The sequence below is a fragment of the Bufo gargarizans genome, chromosome 1, assembly GCF_014858855.1.
Source record: "Bufo gargarizans isolate SCDJY-AF-19 chromosome 1, ASM1485885v1, whole genome shotgun sequence".
NCBI lineage: Eukaryota > Metazoa > Chordata > Amphibia > Anura > Bufonidae > Bufo > Bufo gargarizans.
Window position 1 is genome coordinate 256864019 of NC_058080.1, and position 19211 is coordinate 256883229.

Sequence of the window (19211 nt, forward strand, 5' to 3'; positions counted from 1 at the left end):
ACTGTATGAAAAATTTCCAAGAAAGAAGCAATCTCACCACTTAAGGACAGCTCGTGGGACGCCACGAACCGAAGCTGCTAATTGTGAGTAATAGCTGCTCATACCGAGAGCTGAGCAAAATTTGTGCAAGCATTGCTTGCTGTCATCCTTTTTCTTTGGGAAAGATCTATATAGAAACCGTCTGAGTGCGGTATCACTAACATATACCATCGTATATTGAAAATAACAATATCAATTGCTACCATCATCATTTTTCTGCAAAGATCACTATGAGTCTGTATAATAATCTTCATTTATAACCATATTGAGGAACTCCGGATTTTCTTTTTTCTTCCTTTTTTCTCCTTTTCCATATGAACATTGTATAAGTCCATCGAACAATCGTGAGGATATTAATTGTCGGACTAACATCAGTCAATATTATTCAGTATATTACAGTACCATACAGTGCCAATATTTTAAGTTGTGTATTTTATATATGTATTTTATATATTTTTTATGGTAATCTATGCTAGGATTTTATACTTGTATTATTAAATTGGATAAATCTGGTATTAATTCTGTATATGACTCCATCTATCAGAGTGCCCATTCACTTTATATACATTTCTCAGAGATATAAGCACGCATAGCGATCCTCTCAGGTTGGGAAAGATTGTATAAACGAGATTTAGGCAGCTTGGTGCCTGGAATGAGATTAATAGGGCAATCGTACTCCCTGTGCGGGGGCAAATCCTGAACTCCACTCTCAGAGAAGACATCCGAAAATTCTGAGAGAAAAGATGGTACAGTCTTAGTAGCAACCTCAGAAACAGATGTCGTGAGGCAATTCTCTCTGCAAAAGTCACTCCAACCATTTATTTGCCTCGCTTGCCAATCAATGGTGGGGTTATGTTTAGTGAGCCAGGGTAGCCCCAACACTAGAGGAGTAGGCAAACCGCTAAGGACGAAACATGACACATCCTCAACATGAGCATCACTCACAATTAAACGGATATTGGGGACTATGCCCTTTAATGATTTCTGAGAAAATGGAGCGGAATCAATAGCAAAAACAGGAATATCCTTTCCCAAAGTGCGCACCTGGAAACCATGAGTTATTGCAAATTGATTATCAATGAGATTGACAGCTGCTCCACTATCCACAAAAATCTCACAAAAAATGCTCTTGCTCTCTAGCGCCACCCTAGCAGGCAGGACAAAACGGGAACTACAAGCAAACGGAAAACCTTCAATTTCCTCCTCAACCCTGCCAATAGTAACAGACGGAACATTTTCTCATTCAAGATTTTATTGAGTTTTTCAAGGCAAATAAAACAAAAGCACTGAAGCAAAGCTGAACATACTTTTCATTGATTTCCATATGCTGTAACGAATATCAGTTTCCAAAGTAGATAATATCAGGGAATCCACCCCTGAATCAAAGACGTATGCAGTAAAGAAAAGTAATTGGAGAAAGGGACATACAATGGAGACAACAGGGGAGATACACAAGGAAGAAAGGGGAGGGGCAAGGAACAGACACGAGCACTGGTTACAAGTGTGCATCCCGATACTCACTGGAGGTGCGAAACGTCTCCCATGGGCTCCACGCCTTCACAAAACGGGCGACGTCCAGTGGGGAAATGCAGATTAGGTCCTCCATCCTTTGGTGGAGGGCAATTTCCTCAAACCACTCCATTAACAGGGGGGAGGGAGGGTGACTTCCAGTGGCGGGGAATGACCGTTTTGGCAGCTTGAAGCATATATTTCAAGAGAGAGCCTTATAGGCTGGGATGGTGAGGTCAAAGGCGAAGAGCAAGAGGGATTCGGGGGTATTGGGAATGGGAATCCCTGTCACTTTGCGCACAATAGAATGCACCGAGTCCCAGAAAGGGCGCAGGACAGAGCAATGCCACCAGATATGAATCATGGTGCCCTCCTCTGATGAACATCTCCAGCATCTGTCCAGCACAGACGGAAACCACTTGTGGAGAAGAGCGGGCACTCTATACCACCTGGAGAGGACCTTGTAGTTGGTTTCCTGCGCTTTCGTGGGGATCAGCGCCTTTGAGTCAGAAGGAAGGCTCTCTGCCATTGGGAGGGGGTGAGTTGGACACCTAAGTCACGTTCCCACGCCGAGCAAAAGGGAGGAGAACTGGAGGAGTGTTGCTGAATGAGCAAATTGTATATAGTGGAGATGTCCCTGAAGACTGCTGATGGAGCCAGGCACATTTGCTCAAACTTAGTGAGGGCTCTGGATAGGTCATGAGTTCTGCGCAAGGTCGAGTAAAAATGTTGAAGTTGAAGGTGCTCAAAGGTATGCCTGGGACGAATAGCAGAGGGCTCTAACAACTGATCGAGGGGTTTCAGCGAGGACCCGTGTAAAACATGGCAAAATCGAAGAGGGCGCGCGCTAGTGCCTGACAAGAAGGTACGCGAAGGGCGCCCCGGTGAAAAGTCAGGATGGCCTGTAATTGGGGTCAGGGGACCTTTAGTATCAATGAGTGAGTGGGGATTACGTGCGGAGCCGAGTATTGCAAGGGTGTGGTTAACCGTGAAAGATAGGGTTGGTGCGGGGACGCTGGACGATCCTAACAACCAAGGGAGCGTTGCGGGCGGGATAGGTGAGGAGTCCCTAGCCATATGGACCCACGCCTTGGCGGAGTCTACTCTCAACAGATCCAGTAACCTGGCATATGCTGCGGAAAAGTAATACAGTTTACAGTCCGGCAGACCCACCCCACCCAGCTCCTTAGATCTGGTCAGTAGTTCATACCTTATCCACGGTCTACCCGGAGCCCATACAAACCGAGTGAAGGAGCGTTTCAGTTGCAACCAATAGGCCGCTGGTATATGGATTGGGACGGTCTGCCGGAGGTAGAGCAATTTCGGCAACAGGTTCATCTTGAGGATATTGACCCTGCCAAACCAGGAAAAGTCGCGGCGATGCCAAGACTCCAGATCCGCCTGGAACCGCCGGAGGAGCGGGGAGAAATTCAGCTGGAAGAGTTGAGAGAGATCCGCCGAAACTTTCATGCCTAGATACTTTATACCCGAGGGTGGCCAGGCGAACGGGAACGAAGTATGGAGGGTGGGGAGGAGCTCTCGGGGCAAAGAGACGTTTAGTGCTTCTGACTTTGACATATTTACTTTGAAGTTCGTCCAACTGCTGAAACGCGCGAGCTCGCGGAGTAGGGACGGGAGTGCAATACGTGGATTAGTTATGTATAATAGAAGGTCATCCGCAAAAGCGGCGCACTTGTGCTCTGTCTTACCTATCTTGACTCCGGAAATATCCGGGTTCCCACGAATAGAAGTGAGAAGGTGTTCCATCACTATGACATATAGGAGAGGGGACAGCGGGCAGCCTTGGCGCGTGCCATTGCGGATAAGGAAGGGGTGGGAAAGCGTGCCATTTATCTTAACGCAGGCAGATGGGTGCTGATATAAACTAAAGATTTTCCCCAGAAAATCCGGGCCACACCCCAGTCCCGAGAGGGCGTATCGGATCGCCTGCCAGGAGACACGGTCGAAAGCCTTTTCCGCGTCGAGAGATAAGATCATAAGAGGGGTATTGGCCCTTTTTACATGGTGGATTATATCCAGAGTCCTAAAGGTATTGTCGCGGGCTTCCCTCCCAGGGATAAAACCTACCTGGTTGGGGTGTATTAAGTGAAGTAGGAACGCGTTTAGACGGTTAGCGAGAAGCTTGGCAAATAACTTTAGGTCCACGTTCAACAGGGAGATGGGCCGATAGCTGGGGCAGAGATGCGGATCTTTATCAGGCTTGGGAATGACCGTGATATGGGCCATGGTAGTTTGCGCCGGGAAGGGGCACCCAGCGGACACATTGTTAAAAACCTTCGACAGAAAAGGAGTGAGGGGGGCCGAAAGAGATTTGTAAAAGCTGGCCGTGAAGCCATCGGGGCCAGGGCTCTTGCCGTTTGGCATGGACTTAATCGCCTCCTGCAACTCCATCTCTGTGAAAGGGGTGTCCAAGCTGGCACTTTGGTCAGCTGACAGTTTGGGGCCACGAGGAGAAGAGCTGGAATGCGGGTCCTCCGGCACATCCTGAGGGTCAGGGAGATTGTATAGCTGGGAATAGAACGACTGAAAGGAGGAGGCAATGTCCTCATTCATGTGTACCATACAGCCCAAGGAATCTTTAACGGCCGAAACGTGGGAAGCAGCAATATGACCCCTGAGAGCTCTCGCCAGCAGGCGTCCGCATTTATTACCGTACTCATAGAATTTTCTACGGCAGGTTTGGACCATCCGTTTGTAAGACGCTTCCAGAAGGCGACGCGCATCCATGCGTGCGTTCTGTAGGTCACCAAGGACAGCTTGAGAAAGGGCTCGCTTGTGAAGGAGCTCTAAGGAGGCAAACTTCTGTAGGGCATTCTTCAGGGAGATGGCCTTTTCTTTTTTAAGGCGGGAGCCATGTCTAATGAGAGTCCCACGGAGGACACATTTTAAGGCCTCCCATTGCATGGGAAGGGGGGTTTGGTCTGAGGAGTGATCGGAAAGAAAATTGGACACAGTGGCGTGGAGATCCGCTGCACATACCGTATCCAGCAAAAGGGACTCATTTAAACGCCAGTTCCACTCAGGCCTGGCCAGGGAGGGGAGCACTAGAGAGCAAAAAACTGGGGCGTGGTCGGACCATAGGATATTGCCAATGGACGTAGAGACCAGCCAGGAAAGGGCGGGTAGCTGGACTAGGATGTAATCTATCCTGCTATACGAGGAGTGGGGGGCCGAGAAAAAGGTAAAGTCTTTATCCGCCGGGTGGTGAATACGCCACGGATCGCACATTTGTAACTGGTACAATGCCTTTTTAACCCGTTTAATGGCAGCGTAGGAAAGGGAGGCTTTACCTGAGGAGTTGTCGAGCGTGGGGTCAAGGGTAAGATTGGGATCGCCGCAAAGTACTAGGGTGCCCCGGATCAAGGGCGTGACTTTATCCATTAAATCCACGATGAAGGGGACCTGGTGGCTATTAGGAGCATAGACATTAAGAATTGTAAATTCCCGACCACCAATGAGGACTGTGAGGATCAGATATCGCGCCCCAGGGTCGGCTACACATCCCAGTACCTGGTGCACCAAAGATTTGTGGATCGCTATGGCGACCCCTTTGGACTTGTTCTCAGAGTTGTTCGCGAGGTGCCAGGACGTGTAGTGTCTGTGGCGGATAGCAGGGGCCTTACCTTCCTTAAAGTGAGTTTCCTGGAAGCACACAATCTGCGCTCTTTGACGGTGAAAGTGATACAGGATCTGGGATCTCTTCTCGGGCATGTTGAGGCTCTTGGCGTTGAGTGACGCGATCTTGTGCGACGTCATGTCTAGAGCAGAGGGAGAAGACACAAGGGACAAAAAAGAAAAAAAAAGGGGGGTAGACGAGCACGAGAAGGGAAGAGCGAGAACGAGGAGAGAGAGGGACGGGAAAAGAAAAATAAGAAAGAACAAGTAGATAACTACTCGGATCAAACAGATCCAAAGAGACAATCGCTGGGGAGCAATCAACTCCCAGAGGGTGTCTCAAACTATTTGGGGAAAGTGACAACCAGGAAAGAGCGGGCCTACTGCAGGCCCTGGCAGACAGGAGAACACAGGTATGACAATAACTATGCCTACTGCCAAGGGGGCATTAGGCAAGAAACAAAAACCCAAGCAACAAGGCATCTCAGTAGTAGCGGAACAGAGGTCTCAAGCGAAACCACAGGTCCGGCTTCAGGAAACAAAGTCCGCAGCAACTTGAGATCTGCCAGCACGGATTGAGGAGCGGCGTCGTCCCCGTCCAGAGGGGGTCAGTGGAGCCGTCGTCGGCAATCTGGCAGCAGCTGACAGGAACGAGCTGGTCGGACTTTGCCGGGTCGGTGTAGGTTGAAGTACAGAGGGCCAGGGGCCCAACTCGACCATTGGGAGATCCAGGTGGCGCAGAAACTCAGGAAGATCTGCGGGTTTGCGAAGCGTCACGGCTTGGCCCTTGAGACCCGCATGAAGAGCGAAGGGATAGCCCCACCGGTAGGGGAGGCCTCGTTCCCTGAGAAGGTCCAGGAGGGGTCGCAGGGCAGCTCTCTGGGCCAGGGTGTGACGGGAGAGATCTTGAAGAAGCTGGAGGGGAGCTCCATCAAATGACAGAGGTGAGGACCTTCTGGCCCTGTTCAGGATCTGCTCCTTGATCACGTAGAAGTGGATTCTGCAAATGACATCCCTCGGGTTGGAGCCATCCGGGCCAGGGGGTCTAAGGGCCCTATGCGCCCGATCAATCTCAACGTGGGAGCCTGGCAGTCGACAAAGGAGTCTGTTAAACAGTCCAGTGATGGTACTTAAAAGGTCAGGCGCCTTTACAGATTCCGGCAGGCCACGTATTCGTATGTTATTATGGCGGTTACGGTTTTCAATGTCGTCCAAGTGCTGATGTAGGGTATATAGCTGGGTCTCGTGGGACTGGATCGTGTCCCGCAGGGCTGAGACCGTAGTCATCAGAGATGTGTGGTCTTGGGCCACAGAGTCAATTCTGGAGTCCAGGACGGCCATTTCAGTACGGACTTGTGAGAATTCGCGCTTGCACTCCTGCAATATGTTAGTGGCAAAACTGGACAAGTCCGCCTTAGTAGGAAGAGAACAAATGAGAGTGCGCAGATCTGCCATCGTTGGCGGCCTGGTGTCATCATTAAACAGGTCATCTGAGGCAGAAGGGGGCCTTGGACCGGTAGAAAGATGTGTAGGGCCCGGCTTTTCAGGAGAGACCCCTGACGAGGGCTGATGGTGCCCATCCCAGGAAGATTCAGTGGACCAGTGTGGGGGAGGCAGCCAGAGAGGGCCCAGGGGAGCGTGATGGCGGCCGGAAGGGGTCCTGAGCAGCATGTGGATCCTCATCGAGGTGGGGCTCCGCAGGAGGGGGCTGCACATCAACCAGAGAGGGGAGGTCAGCCGGTTAGATGGCCAGAAGGGGGAGGCAAGGGGTCTCAAAGAGCCTGTCAGCTGGGAGGGAGAATCCCCAGCGTCACATCCCCCGCTGAGGGAGACCAGAGAGGGGCCCCTGTGACTGACCTGTTGAACGGGTGTCATCGGTGCTGCGTCGGTGGCAGGAACTGGTCCCGGCTTAATAGTGAAGCGCGGGGAGCGAGGCGGCATGGATGGCGGCGGGGAGTAAGGCGGCATGGATGGCGGCGGGGAGCGGGGCGGCATGGATGCTGGAGAGGCCTGATCCAGAGCGTGTTGGTCAGCCGCGCCAGGTGAGGAGGAGAGATGAGGGGGCACGGAAGAAGAGCGATGCCGAGAGAGCTGTACGGCCTGGGTCACTTGGGCTGCCGGGCTGTGTGCAGGTTAACGCGCGGCCTGAACGCCGGCGCCATGCTGAGATCCGGCATGTAGGCTAGGTAGGCCAGTGCCCTGGGGAGAGACGTGCCGGGCAAAGAGCTGGGGCAGATCTCCCTGAGATGCAGCCAGGGGAGCCGATGGATGGGCTCTACCCTTTTTAAGTGTTTTCCCCATCTTGATAGGCTTGATTGAAGCGGAGTCTGCCAGGGGTGCAGAGGAGCTCACAAAGAGTGCGTCCTCACTCGATCATGGCTGGCCATGCCCCCTCTTCAGACGGAACATTTTTAAAAGATTTTTTCCTGTTTGTTTCTTTATTACTCCCAGAAAACTGCCTGAATCTCCTAGAGGGACAAACATTTGCCAAATGATTTATACCTCCACAACAAAAACAAACCCTCCCATGCGAGCTGAATCTTCTATTGTCAGAAGCAATCAACCCCAGCTGCATGGGCTCCTGCTCAGAAGGGGCTGACAGCGACCGAGACCCCTGCGCACAGAATGAGACCGCTGCACTGTCCTGGGACTGAGTATGACAGGAAGGAGATATCTCTCCTCTCTCTCTAAGACGCCTGTCAATAATAGACGTAGTCTAGACTCATCATATATCTGACCCAGGGCTAAAAAGAATTCATCCACTGAACGGAGAGGCCGTGCCCCCTCCGGCAGCGAAAAGGCCCAAGACTGAGCGTTACCCCTGAGCAGCGATATAATGATCCCCACCCTCCGTTCCTCATCACCAGAGGAATGGGGAAGAAGGCGAAAATGGAGTTTGCAAGCCTCTCTAAAACGCACAAAATTCTCACTACCCCCGAAGAACGTATCCGGGAGCGAGATCTTAGGCTCAGAACAAACTCCATGAACGCAAGCTGAACCGGTCACTTGAAGCTGAGAAAAAGTCTTACGGAGATCAGCTACCTCCAATGAAAGACCCTGGAAGCGTTCAGCCAAAAGTGAAACCAGATCCATGCTTGAGACGGTTTTGGCGGCTTATAATGTCACGGACGGTGTACAGGAAACAAGACAATGCAACATGCATATATGACTCACTGGATCCAAAGCTAAGGAACCAAAAGGGAGACCCCTGCACAAGAGCTGGCACTTTCCCTGGCTGCTCAGCCTATGCAAAAATCCCAAAGGTGGATGGTTGCATATCCACGTACCTCGACTATATAACACCTGAACACCCTACAATAGTGAGGGGACACAACCACCGGCTCCCTACACCAGACACGGAGGGATTCAGGGTCACCTGGGATCCAGCAAACAGAAAATAACAGATAAATGTACAGCACTTAACTTAGTAGCAGACTGGGAAATAGGATCAGCATGCACACACACTCCAGGAAGAAGTATAAGCCGCCCAGTAAAGCATTATGGGGAGGAATTTAAAGGGAAGCAATCAGTCCAACTACATGACAGCTGAGAGAGGCTAACGAGATGAGGAACTGAATACCACAACAAAGAAAACTCAAGGAGGAGGTTCTGAAAGGCCTCTGTCAGAGCTTCTCAGCTGTCTGGTTGTGACACCTATACACCCAAGCATTCTGCTAGCATTTCCTGCTGCTCTATGACATTGTCTGCCTACCTTTAAGTCTTCTGAAATAATGACCCCTAAATCCCTTTCCTCAGATACTGAGGTTAGGACTGTATCACTGATTTTATATTCTGCTCTTGGGTTTTTATGCCCCAGGTGCATTATCTTGCACTTATCAACATAACATTTTAGTAGCCAGATTTTTGACCATCTAGTTTTCCTAAATCCTTTTCCATTTGGTGTATCTCTCCAGGAACATCAACCCTGTTACAAATCTTTGTATCATCAGCAAAAAGGCACACCTTACCATCGAGGCATTCTGCAATTTCGCTGATAAAGATATTAAACAATATGGGTCCCAGAACAGATCCCTGAGGTACCGCACTGGTAACAAGACCATGGTCTGAATATACTCCATTGACTACAACTCTGTTGTCTGTCCCTCAGCCACTGCCTAATCCATTCAACAATATGGGAGTCCAAGCCCAAAGACTCTAATTTATTGATAAGCCTTCTGTGTGGGACAGTATCAAAAGCCTTACTAAAGTCTAGATAAGGGATGTCTACTGCACCTCCGCCATCTATTATTTTAGTCACCCAATCAAAAAAATCTATAAGATTATTTTGACATGATCTCCCTGAAGTAAACCCATGCTGTTTTTCACCTTTTAATCCATGGGATTTTAGATGTTCCATAATCCTCTCCTTGAGTATGGTTTCCATTAATTTCCCCACTATTGATGTCATGCTTACTGGCCTATAGTTGCCCGATTCCTCCCTACTACCTTTCTTGTAAATGGGCACAACATTTGCTAATTTCCAATCTTCTGGGACGACTCCCGTTACCAGTGATTGGTTAAATAAATCTGTTAATGGTTTTGCTAGTTCACCGCTGAGCTCTTTTAATAGCTTTGGGTGTATCCCATCAGGCCCCTGTGACTTATTTGTATTAATTTTAGACAGCTGACTTAGAACCTCTTCCTCTGTAAAGACACATTAATCAACAGATTCATTAGTCTTCCTTCCTAACTGAGGTCCTTTTCCTTAATTTTCCTTTTATAAAAACTGAACAGAAGTATTCATTTAAGGCAGTCAGCTAGTTCTTTATCTTCTTTCATATACCTTCCTTCTTTTGTTATTAATTTGGTAATTCCTTGTTTTAGTTTCCTTTTTTCATTTATGTATCTGAAGAATGTCTTATCGCCTTCTTTCACTGACTGAGCTAATTTCTCTTCTGCCTGTGCTTTAGAAGCTCTTATAACTTATTTGGCCTCTCTCTGCCTAATCTTATAAATTTGCCTGTCATCCTCTTTTTTTTTATTTTTTTTATTACTAAATGCTATCTTTTTGTTTTTAATGATTTTGACCACTTCTGCTGAGTACCACAGTGGTCTCTTCCTTTTTTTGCTTTTACTGAAAAGCCTAATGCACTTTTCTTGTGCCTTCATTAGTGCCACTTTTAAGTAGTCCCATTTCTCCTGGACTCCATTGAAACTGTTCCAATCTGATAGGGACTCGTATACCACTAATCTAATTTTAGAAAAGTCAGTTTTTCTAAAATCTAAAACTTTTGTTTTTGTGTGGTGTGACTCAGTCACTGTACTTATAGTAAACAACACTGACTGGTGATCACTAGATCCCAAGCTTCCCCTAAAGTAATATCAGATACCAAATTCCCATTTGTGAATACTAAATCTAAAATGGCCTCCTTCCGGGTTGGCTCCTCAATCCTAGTAGGGAATTTAGAATATCTGTACTCCTGGCAGAACTAGCTATTTTGGTTTTCCAGTTTGCATCAGGAAGATTAAAGTCTCCCATAATGATAACTTCCCCCTTCAATGTCATTTTAGCTATTTCCTCAACTAGTAGATCATCTAATTCTTTGACTAGGTGGTCTATATATCACACCAACACGAGTTACCTTATGATTATCAAGCTGCAAGGTAACCCAACTGACTCTAAATTGGTCTCGCTAACTTGTATTAAATTAGATTTTATGCTATCTTTCACATACAGGGCCACCCCTCCGCCCTTCTTGTCTTCTGTCTTTCCTATATAGAGAGAACCCTGGTATTGTTATATCCCAGTCATTAGTTCAATTGAACCACGGCTCAGTAACAGCAACTAAATCAATATTCTCAGATGTTATTATAGCCTCAAGTTCATTGATCTTATTCCCTAAACTGCGAGCATTTGTAGACAAGACTCTGAGCTTGTCATTTCTTAACCTACGTGCTACTGGCATCTTCTGGCATTGTTCTGGGGGGCAGTCGGACTGCTGGATTGTCACTCTTTTGCCCCCCCCCCCTTTCCTAGTTTAAATGCTCCTTAGCAAATACTTTGTTGTACAGTTATTTTCCATTCCAACGAGCGCTAACATGAGACACAAAGCCAAACCCTTGGTTCAGACACCATTCACCAAGCCATACATTGAATTCCTTAATGTGCATCTTCCTGTCATGCTGAAGGTTATGCACAGGCAAAACTGCAGAGAATGAAACAGTTGATGAAACCTCTCGTATATCATTTCCAAGTGTGTGAAAAGCTTCCTTCACCTTTGAAACCTCATTGCAAGCCAGATCATTTTTCCCAAGATGGACAATGACATCCACCTTCCTTTCCTGCTTTGCTTGCCTAACAATATTAAGGATACGTCGTCTATCCCTGCTAGCGGTAGCACCAGGGAGACATCTCACAACACCATTTTCCTCAAACGTCACACCTCTTATGAAGGAATCGCCCACCAACAGCTGCTTACTATCAGTCCTAACCTTCTCTTTTTTGTCTTTGGCTGCAGTTTTGCATACTTTAGGCATGGGAGATGATTGTTTCTCACCCACTGTGCTTGAGCCATCCTCCATGTTGCTCTTGCACTCTGAAAGTGCTGCAAATGAATTATGGAGAGCCACAGACTGTGGGACATGTCTTCTATCAACAACTCTCAGTCTACCAGAGCCTGCTGTAACCCATCTTCCATTTCTAGGAGGCCTCTGTGGCAGTGGTATTGCAACGTTCTCAGCCTGAGTTTGTTTAACGGTTAATTTACAAATCTCAGATTTCAAAAATGCTATTTCCTGTTGCATTATGGAGAGCTGTCTACAGATCAGACAGTATACAAACCTCCGAAGAGTGGAACCTCAAATAAAAGCACAACAATTCCTGCACAGAACCAGGTCTGCCATTTTAAAAAGGGGAAAGATTTTAAACAAACAAATCTTACTTTTTTAGATTGTATCCACCTCCAGATTACCTCCTGAGTATCTCCAATGCACTTATAAAAAGCAACACTTGAAAAATGAGCAAGCTATGTTTCTATGATGGATTATCAGAAGTTTACACTTTTAGGGCTCATGCACATGACCATATGGCGTTTTCAGTGTTTTGTGGTCCGTTTTTAACAGATCCTTTTTTCCATTTTTTGTTTCAGTAGTGTTTCCGGTTCCGTTCCGTTTGGCATATACAGTATACAGTAATTACATAGAAAAAAATTGGGCTGGGCATTACATTTCCAATAGATGGTTCCGCAAAAACGGAACAGATACGGAAGACATACGGAGCACATTCCGTATGTGTTCCGATTTTTTTGCGGACCCAGTGACTTGAATGGAGCCACGGAACGTGATTTGCGGGCAATAATAGGACATGTTCTATCTTTGAACTGAACGGAAATACGGAAACAGAATGCACACGGAGACACTTCAGTTTTTTTTTAAGTAACGCATACTGAACTAAAAAAACGGCCAGTATACTGAACGCAAAAAACGTTTGTGTGCATGAGCCTTTAATGAAAGTCTGAGTAAGTAGTTTTTTATCAATGTCTTTTGTGTGCCTTTTAGTAACATTAAACAAACCAGTATTATTTTTCTTGTTAAACTACAGAAGTGTAAAGTAATTACCGTGGGGGAGCTACAGTCTGATTTTTAGTTCAAGTGTGGCTGAGATAGTGTGTCCGAACGGGGTCTGCCTGCAGACGCACCTCGTGTAAGACACATTAAAGGCAGGGAATCGAAACAAAACGTTACAGAATATGTTCAAGGGCCGGCACAGATCGGCACCAAAAGCGATTGCATATGACCTTTGATATAGCGATCTATACAGATACTAATACAATCACCCAGCCGATACTTAAAGAGCTGATAAATAGATGGAATAAGGGTGTTACAATAGCACCTATTAGAAGTATAGACGCTGTTATTTAAGGCAGGAAATATAGGTGAAGCAACCTGTATCTATACTGCCTAAATCTCAGCTACACTTGTACATTTTTAATATTTTCTTTTTCTTCCCGATTTATTTTAATAGTAAAAACAATAAACGCTAATTTTTAAATAACCACAAACGGGAAACCAGTAGCCTTTGGCTAATTGAACCATATTATTATTTCTCAGGTCCAAAGGGTCCTTGAAGAAAAGTAATTTAGATATAACATGTAGTGTTGAGCGCGAATATTCGAATTGCGAATTTTTTTCTCGAATATCGCAATTTCGAGATTTTGCGAATATTTAGAATATCGTTCTATATATTCGCGAATTCGAATATTCTTTTTTTTTTTTATTATTATATTTTTTTCTTTCCCACTTCTCTAAAGTTGTTCTTACCTGTCCTTTGGATTCCTGGCTGCTCCAGTCAGTGGCGTTTTCAACTTACTGCTATATTCCATATTAGCTAAATTACAATCTAATCTATATGTGTATTTTACGAAATTTCGCAAATTGCAATGCTAATAATATAACACGAAATAATCGCATGAAGATTTCAATTTAGCACTGCTATATTCCATATTCTAGCCTAATATGGAATATAGCTGTGCTAAGTTAGCACTGCTATATTCCATACTAGGCTAGAATATGGAATATAGCAGTGCTAAGTTGAAATCTTCATGCGATTATTTCGTGTTATATTACTCGCATCGCAATTTCGACTTTTGCAAATGTTCTTAATATTGCTCTAACTTCGTCTTTTAGAATATTACGAATATTCTAAAAGACGAAGTTAGAGCAATATTAAAAAATTTCGTAAAATACACATATAGATTGTAATTTAGCTAATATAGTGCTATAATCCCTTTTTTTGCCTCTAAATTTTTTTTGCCTCTTCTGAACTTAAGTTTTGTAAAATATGTACACTATTAAAAAATATTACTATAGCAGTACATTAGCTTAAATACAATCTATGTGTATTTTACGAAATTTCGTAATATTGCTCTAACTTCGTCTTTTAGAAATTTCGTAATATTGCTCTAACTTCGTCTTTTAGAATATTCGTAATATTCTAAAAGACGAAGTTAGAGCAATATTAAGAACATTTGCAAAAGCCGAAATTGCGATGCGAGTAATATAATACGAAATAATCGCATGAAGATTTCAACTTAGCACTGCTATATTCCATATTCTAGCCTAGTATGGAATATAGCAGTGCTAACTTAGCACAGCTATATTCCATATTAGGCTAGAATATGGAATATAGCAGTGCTAAGTTGAAATCTTCATGCGATTATTTCGTATTATATTACTCGCATCGCAATTTTGGCTTTTGCAAATGTTCTTAATATTGCTCTAACTTCGTCTTTTAGAATATTACGAATATTCTAAAAGACGAAGTTAGAGCAATATTACGAAATTTCGTAAAATACACATAGATTGTATTTAAGCTAATATACTGCTATAGTAATATTTTTTAATAGTGTACATATTTTACAAAACTTAAGTTCAGAAGAGGCAAAAAAAAATTTGAGGCAAAAAAAGGGATTATAGCACTATATTAGCTAAATTACAATCTATATGTGTATTTTACGAAATTTCGTAATATTGCTCTAACTTAGTCTTTTAGAATATTCGTAATATTCTAAGAGACGAAGTTAGAGCAAATCACGAAATTTCGTAAAATACACATATTAGCCTAGCCATAGTCAATTAGCATAGGAACGTTGCCTTATACTATCAAGATAAATAATCGCAATACGCGGAAAAAAATAATTCGTATATTATTCGCGATAATTGGAATAATTACGAATATTCGATTTCGACGAATATAACACGAATATTCGCGAAATCGAATATGGCACCTCCCGCTCATCACTAATAACATGTGCAACCTTTCCAGTGTAATCTGCAGCTCACCGATGACTGAGAAGAAAAATAGCTTCCATTAAAAAAAAGCATAGAAAAACTAGAATTAAAACTAGCTTCTAAAACTTATACCACAGTATGGGAGATTTCCCCTAATGACTAGTTTTTTTTCCTTGCCACGCACTCGCACACATAATTGGACTAGTTCCCAGGTGTCTCAGTGACTGTGATGTGCCTTCCCCAGGAGTACACAAAAGAGCTTGTAAAGAATTCTAATAGGTTACTCTGGCAACTCCACCCGGAACAATCTACAGTAGAGAAGCCAGCAAGATTTTTATTGCAGTCAGAAGACTGTGTTGCTAAACAACTAGTACAAGCTTGATAATTGCTAACTAAATGATAAAGGTCATGTATGTTAGGTGATAAGAGTTGCAGCTGGTGTGCATGCAATAACCCTTTGAGGACATGGCGATTTAGCATTTTTGCATTTTTGTTTTTATTCCCTGTCTTCCTATAACCATATGGTATTAGTGTTTGTTTTTTTAGGACAAGTTTTTCTAATGTCACCATTTAGTATTGCATACGATATGGTTAGAGGCTAGAAAAAATTCAAAATGAGTTGAAATTGAAAAAAAAATACACTTGCGTCATAGCTGTATGGGTTTCGTTTTTATGGTGTTCCCTATGTGGAAAAACTGACCGGTTCGCTTCATTCTCTGTGCCAGTACAATTACAGCAATACATTTATATAGTTTTTTTGTGTTTTAATGCTGAAAAAATAAAAAACTTTCTAAAAATATATTTTTTCCTTTGCATCTCTGTATGCTCATTCCAATAACTTTTTTTTTAACATTTCCATCTATAGAGCTGTGTGAGGGCTGTAGTTTTCATTGATAACATTTTGGAGAGTTCATGACTTTTGGGTCACTTTTAATAAAATTTTATTAGGTATCTGAAACAACAACAAAAAAAAAATGCAAATCGGACATTTTGATTTTTTTTTTCCTTTACGGCATTCACCGAACACATTAAATACATTTAGATTTTATTGGTTTGGCTGTTTTAGTACATGGCAGGACATATTATCTATATATAATTTTTTTTTATTGTCTATTTTTATTATGGAGAAAGAGGGATGATTTGAATTTTTATATATTTTTTTAATATATATTTTTTTTAAATGTTTAAGAGAGACCCATGCTATTAACATGAATGAACAGCTTCTAGATCTCAGTGCAGGGATGCCGTCTTGGGTCCCAGGAGGGCAGCATGCCCGGGGAAAACCACCTCAGATACCATGTTCACAATTGACCATGGCATTTTAGGGGTTAAATGTCTGCGATTGGTGTTATCGCTTATTGCAGACATTAGCCCTGAGTGTCTGCTGTGGGAAACAGCAAGCACCTGGCGGATATGGCACCCACTCCACTCCGGAAGCAGGCATCCTCTTTAATAGGTGCAAATCTTTACATTACACCTGATCTCTGAGTAGGCTTCACTACTGGTTTTGGCTCATAATAAGGCTAGGGCTACGCAGCGACACTTCTTGTCGCAGAAAAGTCTTGCAACATTTTTTTATAATGATAGTCAATGGGGTTTCACTGCGGCATAATGCAACTGTGACACGACAGTCGCAAAACATCTATCGAACACAGGTCGTCGTGTAGCCCTAGCCTAATTGATGGAAATAACCAAATAACTCAAGTGTGAACTTGGTCTTAGCTGTACACCCATCTGCCAACACATGGAAACCTCATCAAGTTCTGCCCTTTAGACCTTAGCAGCCCTGCTCTGAACAACAATGGGCCATCTCACAGTCTTCAAATTCCTCTGAAGCAGCTGGAGGAGAACAATCAGTGGTCAAATTGCATCTGAGACAGGTTTCATATATTACCTTCTTCTAATAGTTACTCTTTAAAAAAAAATTGTGCATCCCACTTTTCTTCCACTATCTCTGATAAGAAATTGAAACATATGTCAGGTATAGATTAACACTATAAGTGATGCAAATTTCTGACGTAAATTATAGTAAATTAGTCAGGCTATGGATGACCACGCCCCTTTCCACTAAGACAACTCACAAACTCAACAGCAGTAGAAACTTGCAAAAAGCCGCACATTTTGCACAAAACGTGGCTTGCCCAAAAATGTGCCACATTTGTAGTTTAGTACATTTCCTCGATAGCACCCATTAAAGTATTCCTTACTGGCTCGGCATGATTAAAACGTCTCTTCCTACATACCGTATAAATATGGAGGAAGTGAAAAAATGCAGAGTAAAATTTTAAAAAATAAAATTCCGCCATTGTCTTTTGGGTTTTGTTTTTACGGCATTCACTGTTTGCTAAAAATGACAGTACTTTTACAGTGATGTCAGTACTAGAGTTGAGCGAACACCTGGATGTTCGGGTTCGAGAAGTTCGGCCGAACATCCCGGAAATGTTCGGGTTCGGGATCCGAACCCGATCCGAACTTCGTCCCGAACCCGAACCCCATTGAAGTCAATGGGGACCCGAACTTTTCGGCACTAAAAAGGCTGTAAAACAGCCCAGGAAAGAGCTAGAGGGCTGCAAAAGGCAGCAACATGTAGGTAAATCCCCTGCAAACAAATGTGGATAGGGAAATGAATTAAAATAAAAATTAAATAAATAAAAATTAACCAAAATCAATTGGAGAGAGGTTCCATAGCAGAGAATCTGGCTTCCCGTCACCCACCACTGGAACAGTCCATTCTCAGATATTTAGGCCCCGGCACCCAGGCAGAGGAGAGAGGTCCCGTAACAGAGAATCTGTCTTCATGTCAGCAGAGAATTAGTCTGCATGTCATAGCAGAGAATGAGGCTTCACGTCAGCCACCACTGCAACAGTCCATTGGCATATATTTAGGCCCAGCACCCAGGCAGAGGAGGGAGGTCCCGTAACAGAGAATCTGTCTTCATGTCAGCAGAGAATTAGTCTGCATGTCATAGCAGAGAATGAGGCTTCACGTCAGCCACCACTGCAACAGTCCATTGGCATATATTTAGGCCCAGCACACACACAGGCAGAGGAGAGAGGTCCCGTAACAGAGAATCTGGCTTCATGTCAGCAGAGAATCAGTCTGCATGTCATAGCAGAGAATGAGGCTTCACGTCAGCCACCACTGCAACAGTCCATTGGCATATATTTAGGCCCAGCACACACACAGGCAGAGGAGAGAGGTCCCGTAACAGAGGATCTGGCTTCATGTCAGCAGAGAATCAGTCTGCATGTCATAGCAGAGAATCAGGCTTCACGTCAGCCACCACTGCAACAGTCCATTGTCATAAATTTAGGCCCAGCACCCAGGCAGAGGAGAGAGGTCCCGTAACAGACAATCTGGCTTCATGTCAGCAGAGAATTAGTCTGCATGTCATAGCAGAGAATGAGGCTTCACGTCAGCCACCACTGCAACAGTCCATTGGCATATATTTAGGCCTAGCACACAGGCAGAGGAGAGAGGTCCCGTAACAGACAATCTGGCTTCATGTCAGCAGAGAATCAGTCTGCATGTCATAGCAGAGAATGAGGCTTCACGTCACCCACCACTGCAACAGTCCATTGGCATATATTTAGGCCTAGCACACAGGCAAAGCAGAGAGGTCCCGTAACAGACAATCTGGCTTCATGACAGCAGAGAATCAGTCTGCATGTCATAGCAGAGAATGAGGCTTCACGTCACCCACCACTGCAACAGTCCATTGGCATATATTTAGGCCTAGCACACAGGCAGAGCAGAGAGGTCCCGTAACAGACGATCTGGCTTCATGTCAGCAGAGAATCAGTCTGCATGTCATAGCAGAGAATGAGGCTTCACGTCAGCCACCACTGCAACAGTCCATTGGCATATATTTAGGCCCAGCACCCAGGCAGAGGAGGGAGGTCCCGTAACAGAGAATCTGTCTTCATGTCAGCAGAGAATTAGTCTGCATGTCATAGCAGAGAATGAGGCTTCACGTCAGCCACCACTGCAACAGTCCATTGGCATATATTTAGGCCTAGCACACAGGCAGAGCAGAGAGGTCCCGTAACAGACAATCTGGCTTCATGACAGCAGAGAATCAGTCTGCATGTCATAGCAGAGAATGAGGCTTCACGTCACCCACCATGTCCGACCATGTCCACGACCATGTCCCTTACTAGATGTTTTTCTCATTGTTATGGTTCACCACAACAACAAATATATTATTTGGCCCAATGTATTGTATTCAAATTCAGCGGGATATAAATTTGAGGCCTAGTATTTAGGCGCTGGGTGACCGGTATGGATTTAGTGACAG